At 36.4% G+C, this 14,963-nt stretch overlaps 1 long non-coding RNA gene across 1 annotated transcript; it reads right to left on the reverse strand.

Annotated features, from left to right (window-relative positions):
- Positions 1-11,450: 11,450 nt before the first annotated feature.
- Positions 11,451-14,653, reverse strand: LOC110449329. The gene is made up of 2 exons (XR_002462841.1): positions 14,072-14,653; positions 11,451-13,249 (listed from the first exon to the last, which is right to left on the reverse strand). It is a non-coding gene; the product is annotated as an uncharacterized LOC110449329 (long non-coding RNA).
- Between the last annotated feature and the right edge of the window lie 310 nt (positions 14,654-14,963).

The raw sequence follows: 14,963 nt of genomic DNA on the forward strand, positions 1-14,963 counted from the left end.
TGACATTGTAAATAATTACACTCTATATGTATTAAATGAATTTATTATTTTTAATTGTAACAGTTGTTGGTAGCAGTGACCTGTGCAATATATGCACATGGACTTTTGGTCTAAGCCTGCCAATATCTGTCTATGATAGTGTATATATATGCTGAAATAAATGTATTTGTACATGTACTTGTATGTGTGTGTAAGTGTGTATGAGGTGTGTGAGATGTTTCCTTCATGAGTTACTTCCCCTTAGCCTTGTGTTAATATGAATTATTTTGTGTTAATTTTTTCATTTGCAACATGTCTAAAATATTATGTCTCCTTGTTTATTCAACTTTGGCCATTTGACGGAGAGAATTTATATTGGCTTTGCCTGTTATTCAATCCAATTGATTACGACATCTTGTCAATAAAATTTGATGAAATGAAAAATGTCATACCTTACACGTGTCACACAGACCATACACCATAAATGCATGAATATGTCATACCTTACACGTGTCACACAGACCATACACCATAAATACATGTAAATGCCATACCTGACACGTACGTGGCACACAGCCTATACACCATACATACATGTATATGTCATACCTAGCACGTGTGACACAGCCCATATGTCGACATACATGTAGCATTCAACATTTCTGCTTAGTGTATGAATATGTCGTAAAACGTACTGCTTGAGAAGATAACCAATCCTTTTCCAAGGAAATATCACGCGTGAAACAAATAACTAACTTGGTCTGCTCACCAATGTTTTTCTAGTTTCGGGTTAGTATGTCATCAGTATAACTATATATTGCAGGTAGGAAAAAAGAGCGACAGTTAGCGGACGGTACCTTTAATGTTATACATTTCCCATGAAAGATGCTTCAGTCACCCTAAACTTCATTTACCTGAAAGGTTATATGTAAATACTAAACTTGAAGATCCGAACCTGTGTACGTGTATGTAACTTCAATATATTGAATTGATACGTAAACTATTAAAATTGGTGCATTACGAGGTTAACGTCGTAGATAATAAGGTATTAAGGCTTATTATTACAACTTTGTAAGAAATAGTTCACAGGATTTGTAACATATCAATATCTTTAGCGAACCAAATGAATGTTACGAAATAACATTTTAATTAAAGTTCATTCAATTACCAAGGTCATGTAGAGCTTAAAGGGACAATTTAGAGAAGCCATTTTTTTATAACCTTGTCACAAAACTCTTCATGATTCTATAGTTTGATACTCCTTATGAACAGTTCAAGTCGAAAAATTGACAAGAGACAATGTTTTCTTGGCGTTTTAAATCAGTAATGGAGAAATCATTTACTGTACAGCCGTACGTGATTGCTAACAAAAAGGTCTTTCCAGCCGAGGAGAGGGTAACGTCTCGCTTTTTTCGCCTAGCCTCTCTGAATTCATTATATGCATCTATTTTGAATCAAAATCATCTTCCAACAGCATCTATAACATCGTTATAAATGAGTGATCTATTTTACGTTTAAACCTATTGATATCGTACTTTCTGCGGTTTGAAATTCTCCCTGCGGCACCCTTATTGCGTGCATGTATTTAAATCCAAACGTGAAAAGAAATATCTGATTAGAGGTATATATTATGATATTTATAAATTTCAAGAATGACTGACACTGTGTTGTCGGTCGACAGCGTATACGTAGTACTGGACATGTTTACCTTTCACTGAAAGGCCCGGATATTGCCACCTTTTCGGTCGTAGCTTTTATCACCGGCTTTCCAAATAGATGAAACTGACCACACTGGACGTTTGCTTTATCAACTACGTAAACTTTCGTTAGGAGATATATATTTTCAGTATCGACTTGATTTTCAGGTAAAAACTTACTTAACTAAATTTTCCCTTAAAGTTTTCGTTGATTACCTATTGGGAGGTAAACCGGTCTAAAATCATGTATTGTGAAACTTATTTTTCAAGCAGATATTTGTATTAAAATGCATATCGTGTCGATTGTATGGTGCTGTGACAGTACGGGGTACATGGTACAGGGTACGGGGTACAGGGTACAGGGTACAGGGTAGACTGAAACAATTCATTAAATCGTTCAGCTTCGCAAGACTTTGTTGTGTATTGTAGCAAAATAATGTGTTTGCTTGCATAAGGAAATACACTTTTATTTCGGGTATTATCAATCAAAGTTTAAATAAATTCGATTTGTGAGTTCACCGATTCTTTGTTTAAACACAAGAAACGATGATATCCACTGTGCATTGATACAAAAACGTACAACAGCTAAAAAATAATAATAAAAACTGTATTTACTATTTACATCGTAAAGCTACATGTATTGTGAAACTAACTTTAAAGTCAGATATGTGTATCAAGATACATATCGTATCGAATGCATTGTGCTGTGATACAGTTAACGGGGTACAGGGTACAGGGTACAGGGTACGGGGTACAGGGAAGCCTTTTTAGCTTTTTGGAAAGCTTATACTTGTCTGTATTAATATCGTATTTGCAGGTTTATCGTTATGACTGAGAAACACGTACATGATACATTTGTTTTTTTTCTTCAAGTACCTAGTCTAGGACTTCAACCAAGGAAATATTATCGAATTTCCAGTGCCGCACGCATACATTAAACACATGAAAGCACATAAGTATTGGCTGTTATCAGGACATAAACTCAATAAAAGCAATACATGAAACATATCCTTATGAAATCGTATTATCACGTTAAATCACATGAAAGGGTACCGGAAACAAAATAATTCCTTTTGCAGGTACACTTAGTGTATTAATTTATTGCGTCATAAACGGCCCATCAACACAGCAGTCAGGGCAATAAAATGTAGATCAAAGTTTAACAGCAAAAGGAAAAGTTATAAAACAAACTAAAAGATAAAGAGACAAATGTCAACGTGAAATGCAAGTTATATCTTTTTAAACAGACCAACAGTTTTCAGGTAGATAAGAATTATTGTGATATTTACCGTTTCGAAGAGAGATATGAGATTTGTTTTATATTACTATAAGCATTTTCTGGTGTTGGTTGAAGGTCAGTGCAATCTAATAACAAGTGTTTTACTGTAAATGGTTCATGGCGTGCTACACATTGAGGTTGTTCCTCGCGTTTTAATAAATGAAAATGAGTAATGTATGAATGGCCCATCCGGTGACGGGCAAGGACCACCTCGTCTCGGCGGTTTTATGTATGGATATCATTCACCGATTATTAGATTTTACGGAGTTTAATTTGTTGTCTACGCATTGATTCCGGTTATTTTGTTACTTTGATTTTACAAAATTTGTTATTTACGGGTTCAAATCTGTAAAAGGAAGTTTAAAATCAACAGGTGGAAGTAATAAAGCCGCTTCGGGGGCGCGATCTGCCTTTTCATAACCTGGTTCTCCAGTCAGAATAGATGACTGACTTCGGTACATAATTGGCTTTGAGGTGTTCAATGGCGAGGTAGATAGCAAATGCCTCTGCAGAAAAAAAATGGATTGAAGACGAGAGGGTACCTTTAGTGTAAGAAATCTGTTCAAAGATTAACGCAACACACACATACAGGTGATTTCACCTATAAAATTAATAGATACAGTAAACCAAATAAAATATGGCAAATATGCGAAGTTCGGCGTAATATGTGCCCACACGTGCAAAAGGAATTCTCCAAGCCATCGTGCCAATATCATAGATACATCAGTTGGATATTTATTTGGTTTCGTGTCCTTTTAACAGCTAATGTCATTTAAGGACGAGCCTCCGTGTGTATTGCGTACGCGCGCATGTGAGTATGTTTGCCGGAGGCAGGATATGTTGGTGTATGTGCCTCCTTTTGATCTGATGCCGTCTTTATAGTGCTATCTCACTAAAATATCATGTCGAAGGCACCCAGCATTTTCCAAGTCACTCCGGTCAAATGAACATCGGATTCATGTATGACCGTACAATTTGGTTCAATTAATAATCTCGCTCTGCAGTTAGTTTTCTTAAAATATCCGCTTCAAAATTTAAGAAAGCAAGGGTTTTCGTCAATAACACAATTCAAATATCTGTGATCTGAAATTATTATACCATGATGAAATTAAAACAAAAACGGTGAAAGACCATTTTTGTATTGTATTTTTAAAATGTTCTTGGTACCTGAGCTATAACCACCACCTGAATTCAACCAATGCATAACAAGGGAGTTTCCATATGTGATTTCTGTTTCTGAGAGATTAAAGAAATCAAAATTGATCTGTTGCCCTAAGCGCAACACTTTGGATCATTATCTTTTTTTTCCATCATAGTCTTTATTTTTGCCGGTGTCTTTCGGAGCACAAGTCTTTGTATGTCCTGCAAACAAAGCAAAAATAAAAATATAAAATCTTATTTAACTGACTGTATGATATCGTACAACAAAGTTCATATCGTACGCTACACATTAAAAGCGAAAACAACCTGTTCTCTATTGTTTCGACTTTGTTCTGCAATCTCTATATGCCAATGTGTACCTATATGATTTTAATGTGTTGATGGAAAATTGGACATGTCATTGTAACTAGTTATACGCTACACGTTTTATTCATTTCATAGTGGAACTATTATCATAATATAACGCCATGGTTTTTTTATATGAAATGCTTTCATTACTTGAATTACACGTTTGTTAAACGTTCACCCCATGCAGCATTTGCTTTTATGCTCTTTACTCGGGGACACAAAAGCGACCTTGAATATTTAGGATCTTTTCATTTCTCTCTTCTTCTAAATACTTTTTTCCTAGCGGCGTACTTGGCAACACCTCACCTTTGGCATTAATCGCCCAGGTGAGGAAGGCAATGGGTTCTGTCTCCAGGCCGGGACATACCAATTCCTTTAAAATGGTATTTGCTCTTCCCTGTAAAACCTTCAGCAGTTATGTTAATGACAACAACTGGTTAACTCGTTGTCAGTATAATGTGACCGGGCGGAATGCTGCGTGAGCGCCTTCGGCATGGTATTTCAGTGAGCTGGCACTATAAAGTCGGCATCAGATCCACGCTATCACAGGGAGGCAAATACACCAGCATAACCTGTCTCCGGCACACAAACACACATACACACATGCACGCATACACAAAACACATGGAGGCACGTCTTTGAATGACAATGGCTGTTAATAAGACGTTAGACAAAACAAAACAAAACAACCTCTTAAGTGTATTTTAAAACATGATAAAACATGTTAAAATAAATGTCTGACTTGCTGATATGCTCTGTTTGTATGGCAGCGCCGCAGTGAATAGACATAAAAAAACCACGGAATTTTACAAACCTTTCGCACAGTACTACTTCCGGTCAAATGCGAAAGTCCTGTAAAATAATGTAGGGGACAAACTGACCTCTCCTTTTGTCCCAAAACAATCTACAAAATCAGTTGCTGCCATTACGCTAAATGCTGAAGGTTAAGCAGGGAATAAAAAGTGTCATTTTTAAGAATTATAACAGTATTATGAAGTAGGTAATGCAAATGCGATCTCCAATGATTTTTATGAATTGAGTAAGGTACTATCAAGGTAATTATTTTGTTGTTTCAAGCAATAATATATGGTAATATCGATGTAATCTCTCGGTTTTCACAAATGATATAGATTTATTAAACTTTTCACTATAAAATTAAGGATTAATAATTATTAAGGAAGGTAACATTAGGGAAACATACTTTGATTTACACGACTTAAACGACATGATCAGTTCAGTCCCTAGTATGTACGTATTCATATAGTCGAACATGAGTTGTCTCGCTTCCATTTCTGATTCCGGAATGTGGTACATGTAGGCTGTGTCCAATTTAGAATGTATCATTGCTTTCTACTCATCACATGATATTACGAACAATCCGTGCACCAACATCATAATAGGCGAACGTTTGTTACATAATAGAGTTGGTAAAAACTCGGGATCTCTCTGTGTAAGTTTCTCTTGTTAACTGACTCCTAATGCAACCGTCTTTATAATTGACCATAACTGTTGCGAGGACTTTAAACTTTGAACAAAATATTGGAAAATCAACACAAATTATGACAGCAGCCTAACAAGATGTGCCTATGAAGACAACGCCGAACAGAACAGATAGATGCCCCAAGTGTTACAATGGGGACTTCTTCAATATCCCTCCTCATACGATCATGGTCATGGAAACCAGCAGGCCCCTTCGTTCCCCGAACCAGTAGGGGAGGAAAGGTTCGGGGAAAGAAGAGGCCTGCAACCTCCCACTGCAGGTCGTAAAATGTGCCTTTTGTGCCCCCTCCCCCTACAAATGTGAGGGATTTATTTTGTCTTCCGTTAACAGGACCAACAAAAATACATAAATACTCTGCTTCGCCAGTTTGGGATCTTTATATTTTCTCTCTGCTTCCTATCAATCTTTTCGCTTCCTAGCACCTTCTTTGGCAATGCCTCCTTTTTGGGCTCGGTTTTGCCCAAGTGAGGAAGGTAAGAGTTTCTGTTCCCCGGCCGAGACATACCAAAGTCCTTAAATATGGTAATTGTTCTTTGCCTATTGGTCAGCATGTCTTCTGCAAATGGGACACTGAAGAAACTTACAATTAATCATGCTGGATCCATTCCAACATTTGGGATCTTTGTATTTTCTCTCTACTTCCTTAAAAACTCTTTGTTTTCTAGTGTCCTGCTTGGCAATACCTCATGTTTGGCCCTAGTGTTGAGCATCCGCCCAAGTGGGGTAGACAATGGGTTCTGTCCCTAAGCAGTAACATACCAAAGTCTTTAAAAAATGGTAGTTATCATTCCCTGCTTAACGTTCAGCATTAAGCGTTATCGCAACTAATATTTTACCCGTTGTCAATGAAATGTAACCGGGTGGATTACTGGGCTGGGTGCCTTCGGCGAGGAAGCACTATCACAAGTAAGAAAAAACATCAACAAGCTCTGCCTCCAGCACACATACGCGGTTGCACGCATACATTACAATTACATAGATGGAGCATGTCATTCGATGAGTTTATAGTGCGTTAAAGCTAGCGCTATTAATAACACATGGGCGAATACTAGTCTGAACCTTCTGCTGACTCGCAGTCCAATAGCATGTAAATTGTATACTTTAAGTCCTCCTTAGCGGCCAGTATTTCTAAAAGACGTAGGATATACGGCTTGCCCGAGATAATTTTCTGGTAGCGCGTCATCGAGACAAGGGGTGTGCGGCTCTATATTTACCCTAGTATGTACTCTGGAAGAGATCATCGAGACACTGACTGGAAGTATGGCTCGAGTCCTGACTGCGAATATTCTTGTAGCAAGGCCAGCAGATTTGCCAATACACCAACATATCATGCATCCTGCACACATACCGGGAACTTTTCAGTTCACCATGACAAGGGGTTTCCCGTAAAAAGTAGTTCCGGCTAGTAGGTAAATACAACATTCCGTATTGCAACACAGAACGTTGTATTTCATGGTCTGAAAATCGCTTGTATTACTATTACAAGAATCAACAGGTATTTGATAAATTTGCAACACACGAATCCATGCTGAGTGAGGTGTGTATTCCTGTGAGTTTAGGATATTATCTACTGTTATCGAAGCTTTATTTGCCCCAGTGGTCGTGTGGTAAAAATCTGTAGGGGTATCCATAGTGAGCGAGTAGTGTAAAAGAATCCGTCAGATTTTGTCTGCTGCTTTCGATTCGATTAATGTGTCGCCAACACTTTATGACGTAGACTAACATCCAGTTCTTCGTACAGTATGCTTACTTTCACTTTTGCTATCAAAGTTTTGTTCGCGTCCTGGCGGCTATAAATGATATGTAGCTTGCATTTAATTAGAGTTCACTTAACGAAATAAGCTTTCGTACATACATTGGTCAGGAAACATGGATCGATTATATCTGCACATCGTCCAGATTGGAAGACCCCCACGTTATCATAATTTTAGTTCAAGTTCGTTTCTTGTCGTCTTTTCGGAACAACTCGGTATTGACTGCTTTCTTTTATCCCATTAAAACCGGTTGGACTGGTTCGACCCATTTCAGCCTGCATGTTTATGAAAAAAGGGCAGCTACAATGATCTGATGTTGCTTTCTTCCAAAAATGTGGCAAATATAAAGGCCTGCATTTATATATGCACGTCCTTCACGAGTACCCTTTAAAGTAATTAATATCACCATGGCATAAGCCCCGGCTTTTCATAAGAATTAAGTGTTACATAAAATCACGTGTTGCCAAGCGGTTTACCGAATAACAGTAGCTCGAATTGAAAATTTGAAACTAGAAGTCTAATATCTCTGCCAGCACACAACAGATTTCACAAGAGTTAGAAAAGGAAATGAACCAACAAGCATTTTAGATCTTATAGTAACAAATGAAGAGGAAATGATCCTTGGAATTCACTACAATAGCCCGATCGGCAATAGCGACCACCTTCAAACTTCAGTTTTTACTGCCAGAAACTCCTCTCTGCCAATGAAACACCGCGTTTGAATTACAGCAAGGGTGATTACGTTAGCATGAGAGAGAACGTCCATAAGGAATGGAATGGAATCCTAAAAGGCAATATCGTGGTAGTGAATAAAACGTTTACAGAGATCATTGAGTCCCCCTAGTACAAATAGATACATCCCCAAAAGTAAACCGAAAGAACCACAAACTTCTGGGAAAGATAAATCATCTCTGAATAAAGATATATTGAAAAAATTAATACAAAGCATAGGGAGTGGCAAGCCAACGATACATGAAAACGAAACATGAGAGTAAATACATAGAATATGCCAAAGCACGAACCAGTTTAAATGGGAAATACGGAAAGCTAGGCGAGAAATGGAAAGATATCAAGCTACACCCGAAACGTTTTTAGAAGTATGTAAACACTAAAAGAAAAGTAAAACCTGGTATTTCAGATTTAAGGGGACTGAAAGGGGATGACCAGCAGATGGCAGTAAGAGATAACGACAAAGCTGAAGTTCTAGCCAAATGTGTTAGTAACGTTTTTTACACGGGAACTCCCGGGAAAATTGCCAGATATTAAGACCCGAATTATAAGCTACTCCTTTGAGGAAATTGTCTGTAACCCGCATATGTTGTATGAGGAAATGTTTTTGCAAATTATGCTGTTAAGTAGGTTTGTTAAGTCAAATGTTTATGTTAAAATCCCACCCAGCCCACCCTTTGCTGCTGCTGTTTTTTTGTTTTTTTTATGTGGTTGCTTTTACGAACTGGGAGTTCCTCGTCACGGCTTCCTTGAATTTTGTGCTTTGGCGGATGACGCATAATCAAGCATTATTCCGGATAGTTACCTCTCTGCTGCTCTATAACCAGTCGGGTTATACATTATATTTGTGGCATAACTAGAACTTATTGGGTATAACCAGTTGGGTTATACATAATATCTGTGGCATAACTAAACAAACTTACTACTCAAGAATCTATATGAAAATAAATCACAAGGACCAGACAGGATGCACCCAAAACCTCTAAAAGGATTGAGAAATAACATAAGTATACCTTTGTCTGATATATTCAACAAATCCTTAGCAGAAGGAAAACTACCACAATCTTGGAAGGAGGCAAATCTAACGGCAATGTTTAAAAAGATATCAAAGTCGGACCCGGGGAATTACAGACCCGTTAGCCAAGCATTATTGTGAAGACATTAGAAAACCTGGTTAGGGATAGTATTATAAAACATACGGACAAAAACTATCTGTCAAGTCCCAAACAGTTCGGATTCATCTCTGGCAGGTCAACGCAACTCCAATTATTAACGGTACTTGAAGTATGGACAGAAGTTATAGACAACTTTGTATGGCGGTTAACTAGATGTAATGTATATGGATTTTATGAAGGCCTTTGATAAAGTACCACACCAACGTGTACTAAAGAAACAGTCAGGACACGGAATAAGTAAAAAGTTGTAAAGTGGATTAAAGGATTTTGGACAGGATTTTTTACATTTTGTAAAAATAAGCGATACTTGTAATATACTTAAATGAATAGCGAATATTCCATCAACGCGCGCTCAGAAGTGTCCCGTTACCTAGATATAGACAATCAAAGGTGACCGCTCCTTACTGGTGATGATTCTAATGAGCTAACAGGTCGCGTGGTACTTGTGACGTCAGAGTGGCACGTTTGGGTTACTGGCCCAAATAACAGGTACTAGGGTTCAGGAGATACACCCGTCCTATATATATCTGATTTGTTTCAATGGACACGTCTGACAGCGGGATTATTGGCATGAACTACATACTTAAACAATTCTCTACCTGTTAAGGTTGAAGACAGGACGAAGACAAATCACTATTTACGTAAAATAATTACATCGGAGGACGATATTCTGATACGATAGGAACGTAAATAAGATACGCATATAGCACAGCGGCTACACAGAATATAAACTCCACATATTACTTGATTTAAAACAAAAGAAGATGACGTCAGAGTCAGTTTAATTATGTGACCTTTTAGAGTCATATATTTGATATATTACTGTAATGTTTTATAAAGTCGACATCAGTTCCGCGCTATTACAAGAAGACAAACACGAACATATCGCAGCCTCCCAAAATACACACACATACACTACACGCATGTATCTTGCACACAGGGGAGGCCGTCCTTAAATGACCTTAGCTGTTAATAGGACGTTAAACAAAATCAAACAAACAAACAAATGTTCTGAAATCTGCTGATAAATCGCATGTACAATTGTATTTCTTCACACGCTATGTAGGTTTTTCTCTACTGACCGCATTTCTCGATTGACCTCGAAATTCACAAGCACTAACACTGGAGTTTTGAAAACACAAATATTATAGGAAAAAACCCATCTTCAATTTTGTAAATATATACTAAATGTAAGAAAAGGTACACCCAACTTCATTGTTAATGGTGATCTTGGAAGATACCCACTAGACATTGAAATTAAATGTAAAATAATAGTATTCTGGCATTAGTTGATTACCTCTAGTAAGTTATCAAGTACTATTTATAAGCTAATGTATACATTACAAGAAAATGGAACTGCGTCATTTAAATGGCTCGCATATGTTAAAGATATGTTATCCCAAACTGCTCTGAACTATGTGTGGTACTATCAATCTACATGTTCCTTTTCAAAAGACGAAATCAAGAGGCTGGTGAAAAATAGACTAAAGGATCAATTTATACAGAAAGGGTTTGATGATATTCTTAACTCCTCTAGGGGACAAACATATTCAATATTTAAGACAAAGTTTGAACAAGAAATACATTTAATTAAGCTTCATACAAATGACAGGAAAATCACGTGTACATTTCGTTGTTGCAATATGCATTTATCCGTAGAAAAAGGAGGATGGTTAGGTATTCCTCGTCAAGAAAGAACCTGTACATTATGTAATTCCGACATTGGAGATTACTTATTTAAATGTAAAAGTGATTCAGTCAAATTTCTAAGAGAGAAATATATACCAAAATATAATTTTACTTATCCAAGTCAAATAAAAATGCAAGGATTGTTTCATATATTTATTGTAAAAATGTACACAAAAGTTTGCAGATTCCTAGAAAGGATTGAAAAAATATAAACTTAATTTCTGTACAAGTTTGTGTTCCTTCTCTCTGTAACTATGCTATAGTCAATTATCATTATTTGCAGAAAATGTTGAAAATTTTGTACTAATCATCACACGCCATGTATCATATTTACTATATGTGTGTGACCCCTTGTTACACACGTAAGTGTGTCGGAGTGAATGAATAAAACTTGAAAACTTGAACTGGTACCTTACCATTAAAAACAAGACTATTCATGTCATAGTCATGGGTAGGTAATGTAGGGCACCAGTGATTTTCTCAACGAAGGACCTCTGGACACCTGTGTACCTCTAATTCAATAGGCCATACAAATCGATAACAATAGACATTTAAATCGAACACAATAGGTTCCCTTTGATGTATTGTCTTCGAAAAATAGCCTATAGAAATCAAACAATAGATCTATAGAAATCAAACAAATATTTACAAGTTTAAAGATCTGTTATCATTATGCAATCAACGAGTTCTGACAGGTTTATCATTTTCCTAGCCAAAATGGCCCCTCTTTTGTGAATGATACATATGTATAACTGTTAATAGTTAAATAACTTGGGAATTATATGTATGTTTATTTATGTTTGCTTTGTAATTTCCATTGTATGTCATATCATACTATACCGTATCGGTTCGAAATTGAACTGTCCATTCTTTTGTTTATTTTGGGGAAACAAAAATTACATAATACAAGACATAAACAAACAAAAAACAAAACAAAAAAATTGATGTTGACATTTGCTAAAAATTTTATGCTGACATTTGCTAAAATTCTTGATGCTGACATTTGCCAAACTTGTTGTGTAAGTAACAGAATAATTACAATAACTAGTTAAATCGAGGAATAAAACCACAACTAGCTGTTGTTATAAAGCGTTCGAGAATTAAAAAAAAAAAATCAGCAGGAATCTTTGATTATTTCCTCTAAACATCAATAAAATAATTTAAATGAGCAGTTCAGGTTGTATGTAAAATGTGTTCGAATTCGCTGAGGAATGTTCAGTTCATTTGAAAGTGTATTTTGAATTAGTTACGTAATAGGTGTCTCCCCGTTGATGTGATGGCCAACAATAAGTCAAACAAGTGGTTACGTAATAGGTGTCTCCACGTTGGTGTGATGGCCAACAATAAGTCAAACAGTTACCGCCCGTCACCCTATTGAAGCAGTTCATTTGATTTTGTCAGAACTGATTTTCGAGTGTAAATCTGTGTATTCTATATACATTTGGAAGCAAGTAAAGACAGACAATCCTTCAATCAAGTGAACCCATTATAGCACATAAAGAAACCACATGGCTTCATTATGATTTATTTTAGTTGGAAGCAAAGAAAAAAAAACATGATGATAAAAAAATCAACGTTTACTCGTATCGAAATTACATTTTGTATCAATGTTTCTGTGTTGAGATTCATATATTTTCATTTCAGTCTATCATTCTAGTTTTTCTATCAAGGTTATTTTCATTAGTTTGAATCCACTCACGTTCTGTCGTTACTGTTGATTATTATTTTTTGTGTATTCTGATTGTAATGGAAAGCACTGCACGGAATTTACGGTAAATATATTATATTAACTCTGAATAAATATTGAATATTGACTTCATTCGGAATAACTTCTCGAAGTGAAAGATTAGAAACGTTCAACAGCATTGGTGAAGAATCACAAGGAAATGTGCCTTTGGCGAGAGTTCCTGTTCTTTAATACCCCGTCATGTGTTGGACTGCAATAAACAAAGACATGATACAATAAAAAATCCTACTCGTCAAAATAGTCAGTCTTGCCTTTTAAATAGTATAGTAGATAAAAAAGCAACATACAATTATATGCTGCATTTGAATTATAACTTTAAAATAGTCAATAATAATTTATATATATATCTGTCAACACATCATCAGGTGGGGACCCACAAGATAGTTTGTAGGGGTTAAACGTCTTCGCAACAACTAGGGTCAAACATATTCGGATGCCCTTAACTATTTCGAGCACATTAAAACACCATACAAATATGGGTTTAGAGGGGGATGATTTTAAAGGAATGTTCATATCTCCAACTGAAGACATATACTAATATTATGCGTAGATCTATCTTGTTGAGTTCTGCGAAATCCGTTATAGCCGTCGGTGTTTTCCACAAACCTCAGATTCTGGGGAAAACGTTAAATTATCTAGTCTACATTAAGCATACTATTTGTATTTAAGTAATGCCTCCATATACGATATAACTCTACACTTATATAGAATATAATGTTTATCCACAATGCATATATATTTAATATATTGTTCACTATTGCAGTTTCTTTGTATATTTGTTGTTTTGTTATTTGCCTTCAAATTACTCTGTTGAGGTGGGATACATTCGTCCTAGTCTTACCCCGAACCTTTTATGGTAAACTATATCCGAAAGCTGGAAGGATTAACCCTAAACAGCTTCAAAATGGTGTGTATGTTTAGCCTTAAACCATAACTATAAAATGAAATATATACGTACACGATTATTTAATAGTGAAAATAGAATTGTAAAGGAGAAGTATATTATACATACCGATATCCCAGTTGCAGTTACTGACATTAATATTATACGGAACGTAGATTTCCACCCATATTGGTCTTCTCGCAACCCTGATCTCTCCGGTCAGTACGTTTAGTGTTAGCCAAGGATTGTTGGTGATGTCCAGTTCTTTCATGTACTGCAATATTTCAGGCTTGTCGTTTCCCCTCACAAGCATCAATCTAACATTAGTGTTTCCGTTATTGAGCGAATAAGTCACGCCTTCATATAGTTTAATATTTCCTCCAAGTTGTTGTATTACACTTGTAATAGGAATGCTCACCCGGCTATTGCCGTACGGAGAGAATGTTGGCAGACCTCCATTGTAGAGTGTGGCACAGAACCACACCCGGGTGGTACCAAGTCAAGGCGGTGCTTTACCAACCACATCCATTCTAAGGAAGGGTTGTGTACCTGTGGGCACAGGGTATTAAAACACTGTATCAAAGCTGCTTTTTCCCCAGAGGTCGCGTGGTAAAAATATGTAGGAGTATCCATAGTAATCAAGTCATACAACGTTTGCCAAGTTAAGTGTATTGATAATCTATAGATACATGTATATGCGTCATAAACACGTGATTACATGAAATTCATTTTAAGTAATTTTACGCATGTTTACTTTCGCTTTCGTTATTAACAGTGACGGTAAAATGACAAGATATTCGTAAAAGCGCATGTACGTACGTGTCCTTAAAATATACTCGACAGTCACATACTTCACTTGTCCATTTTTCTGCATACATACTTTAAAAGGTGATTACATTAAGGATATAATAATCATAATTATTGCTACCATCCCAGGATGGTAGCTTTAGAATTAGTAGCTGTACCAGGCATTTTGAGGGGTTTCCTACGATGGCCGATAGCAGCCGACACAAAACAACTA

Source organism: Mizuhopecten yessoensis, unplaced genomic scaffold (genome assembly GCF_002113885.1).
Source record: "Mizuhopecten yessoensis strain PY_sf001 unplaced genomic scaffold, ASM211388v2 scaffold4571, whole genome shotgun sequence".
In the NCBI taxonomy this organism is placed as follows: domain Eukaryota; kingdom Metazoa; phylum Mollusca; class Bivalvia; order Pectinida; family Pectinidae; genus Mizuhopecten; species Mizuhopecten yessoensis.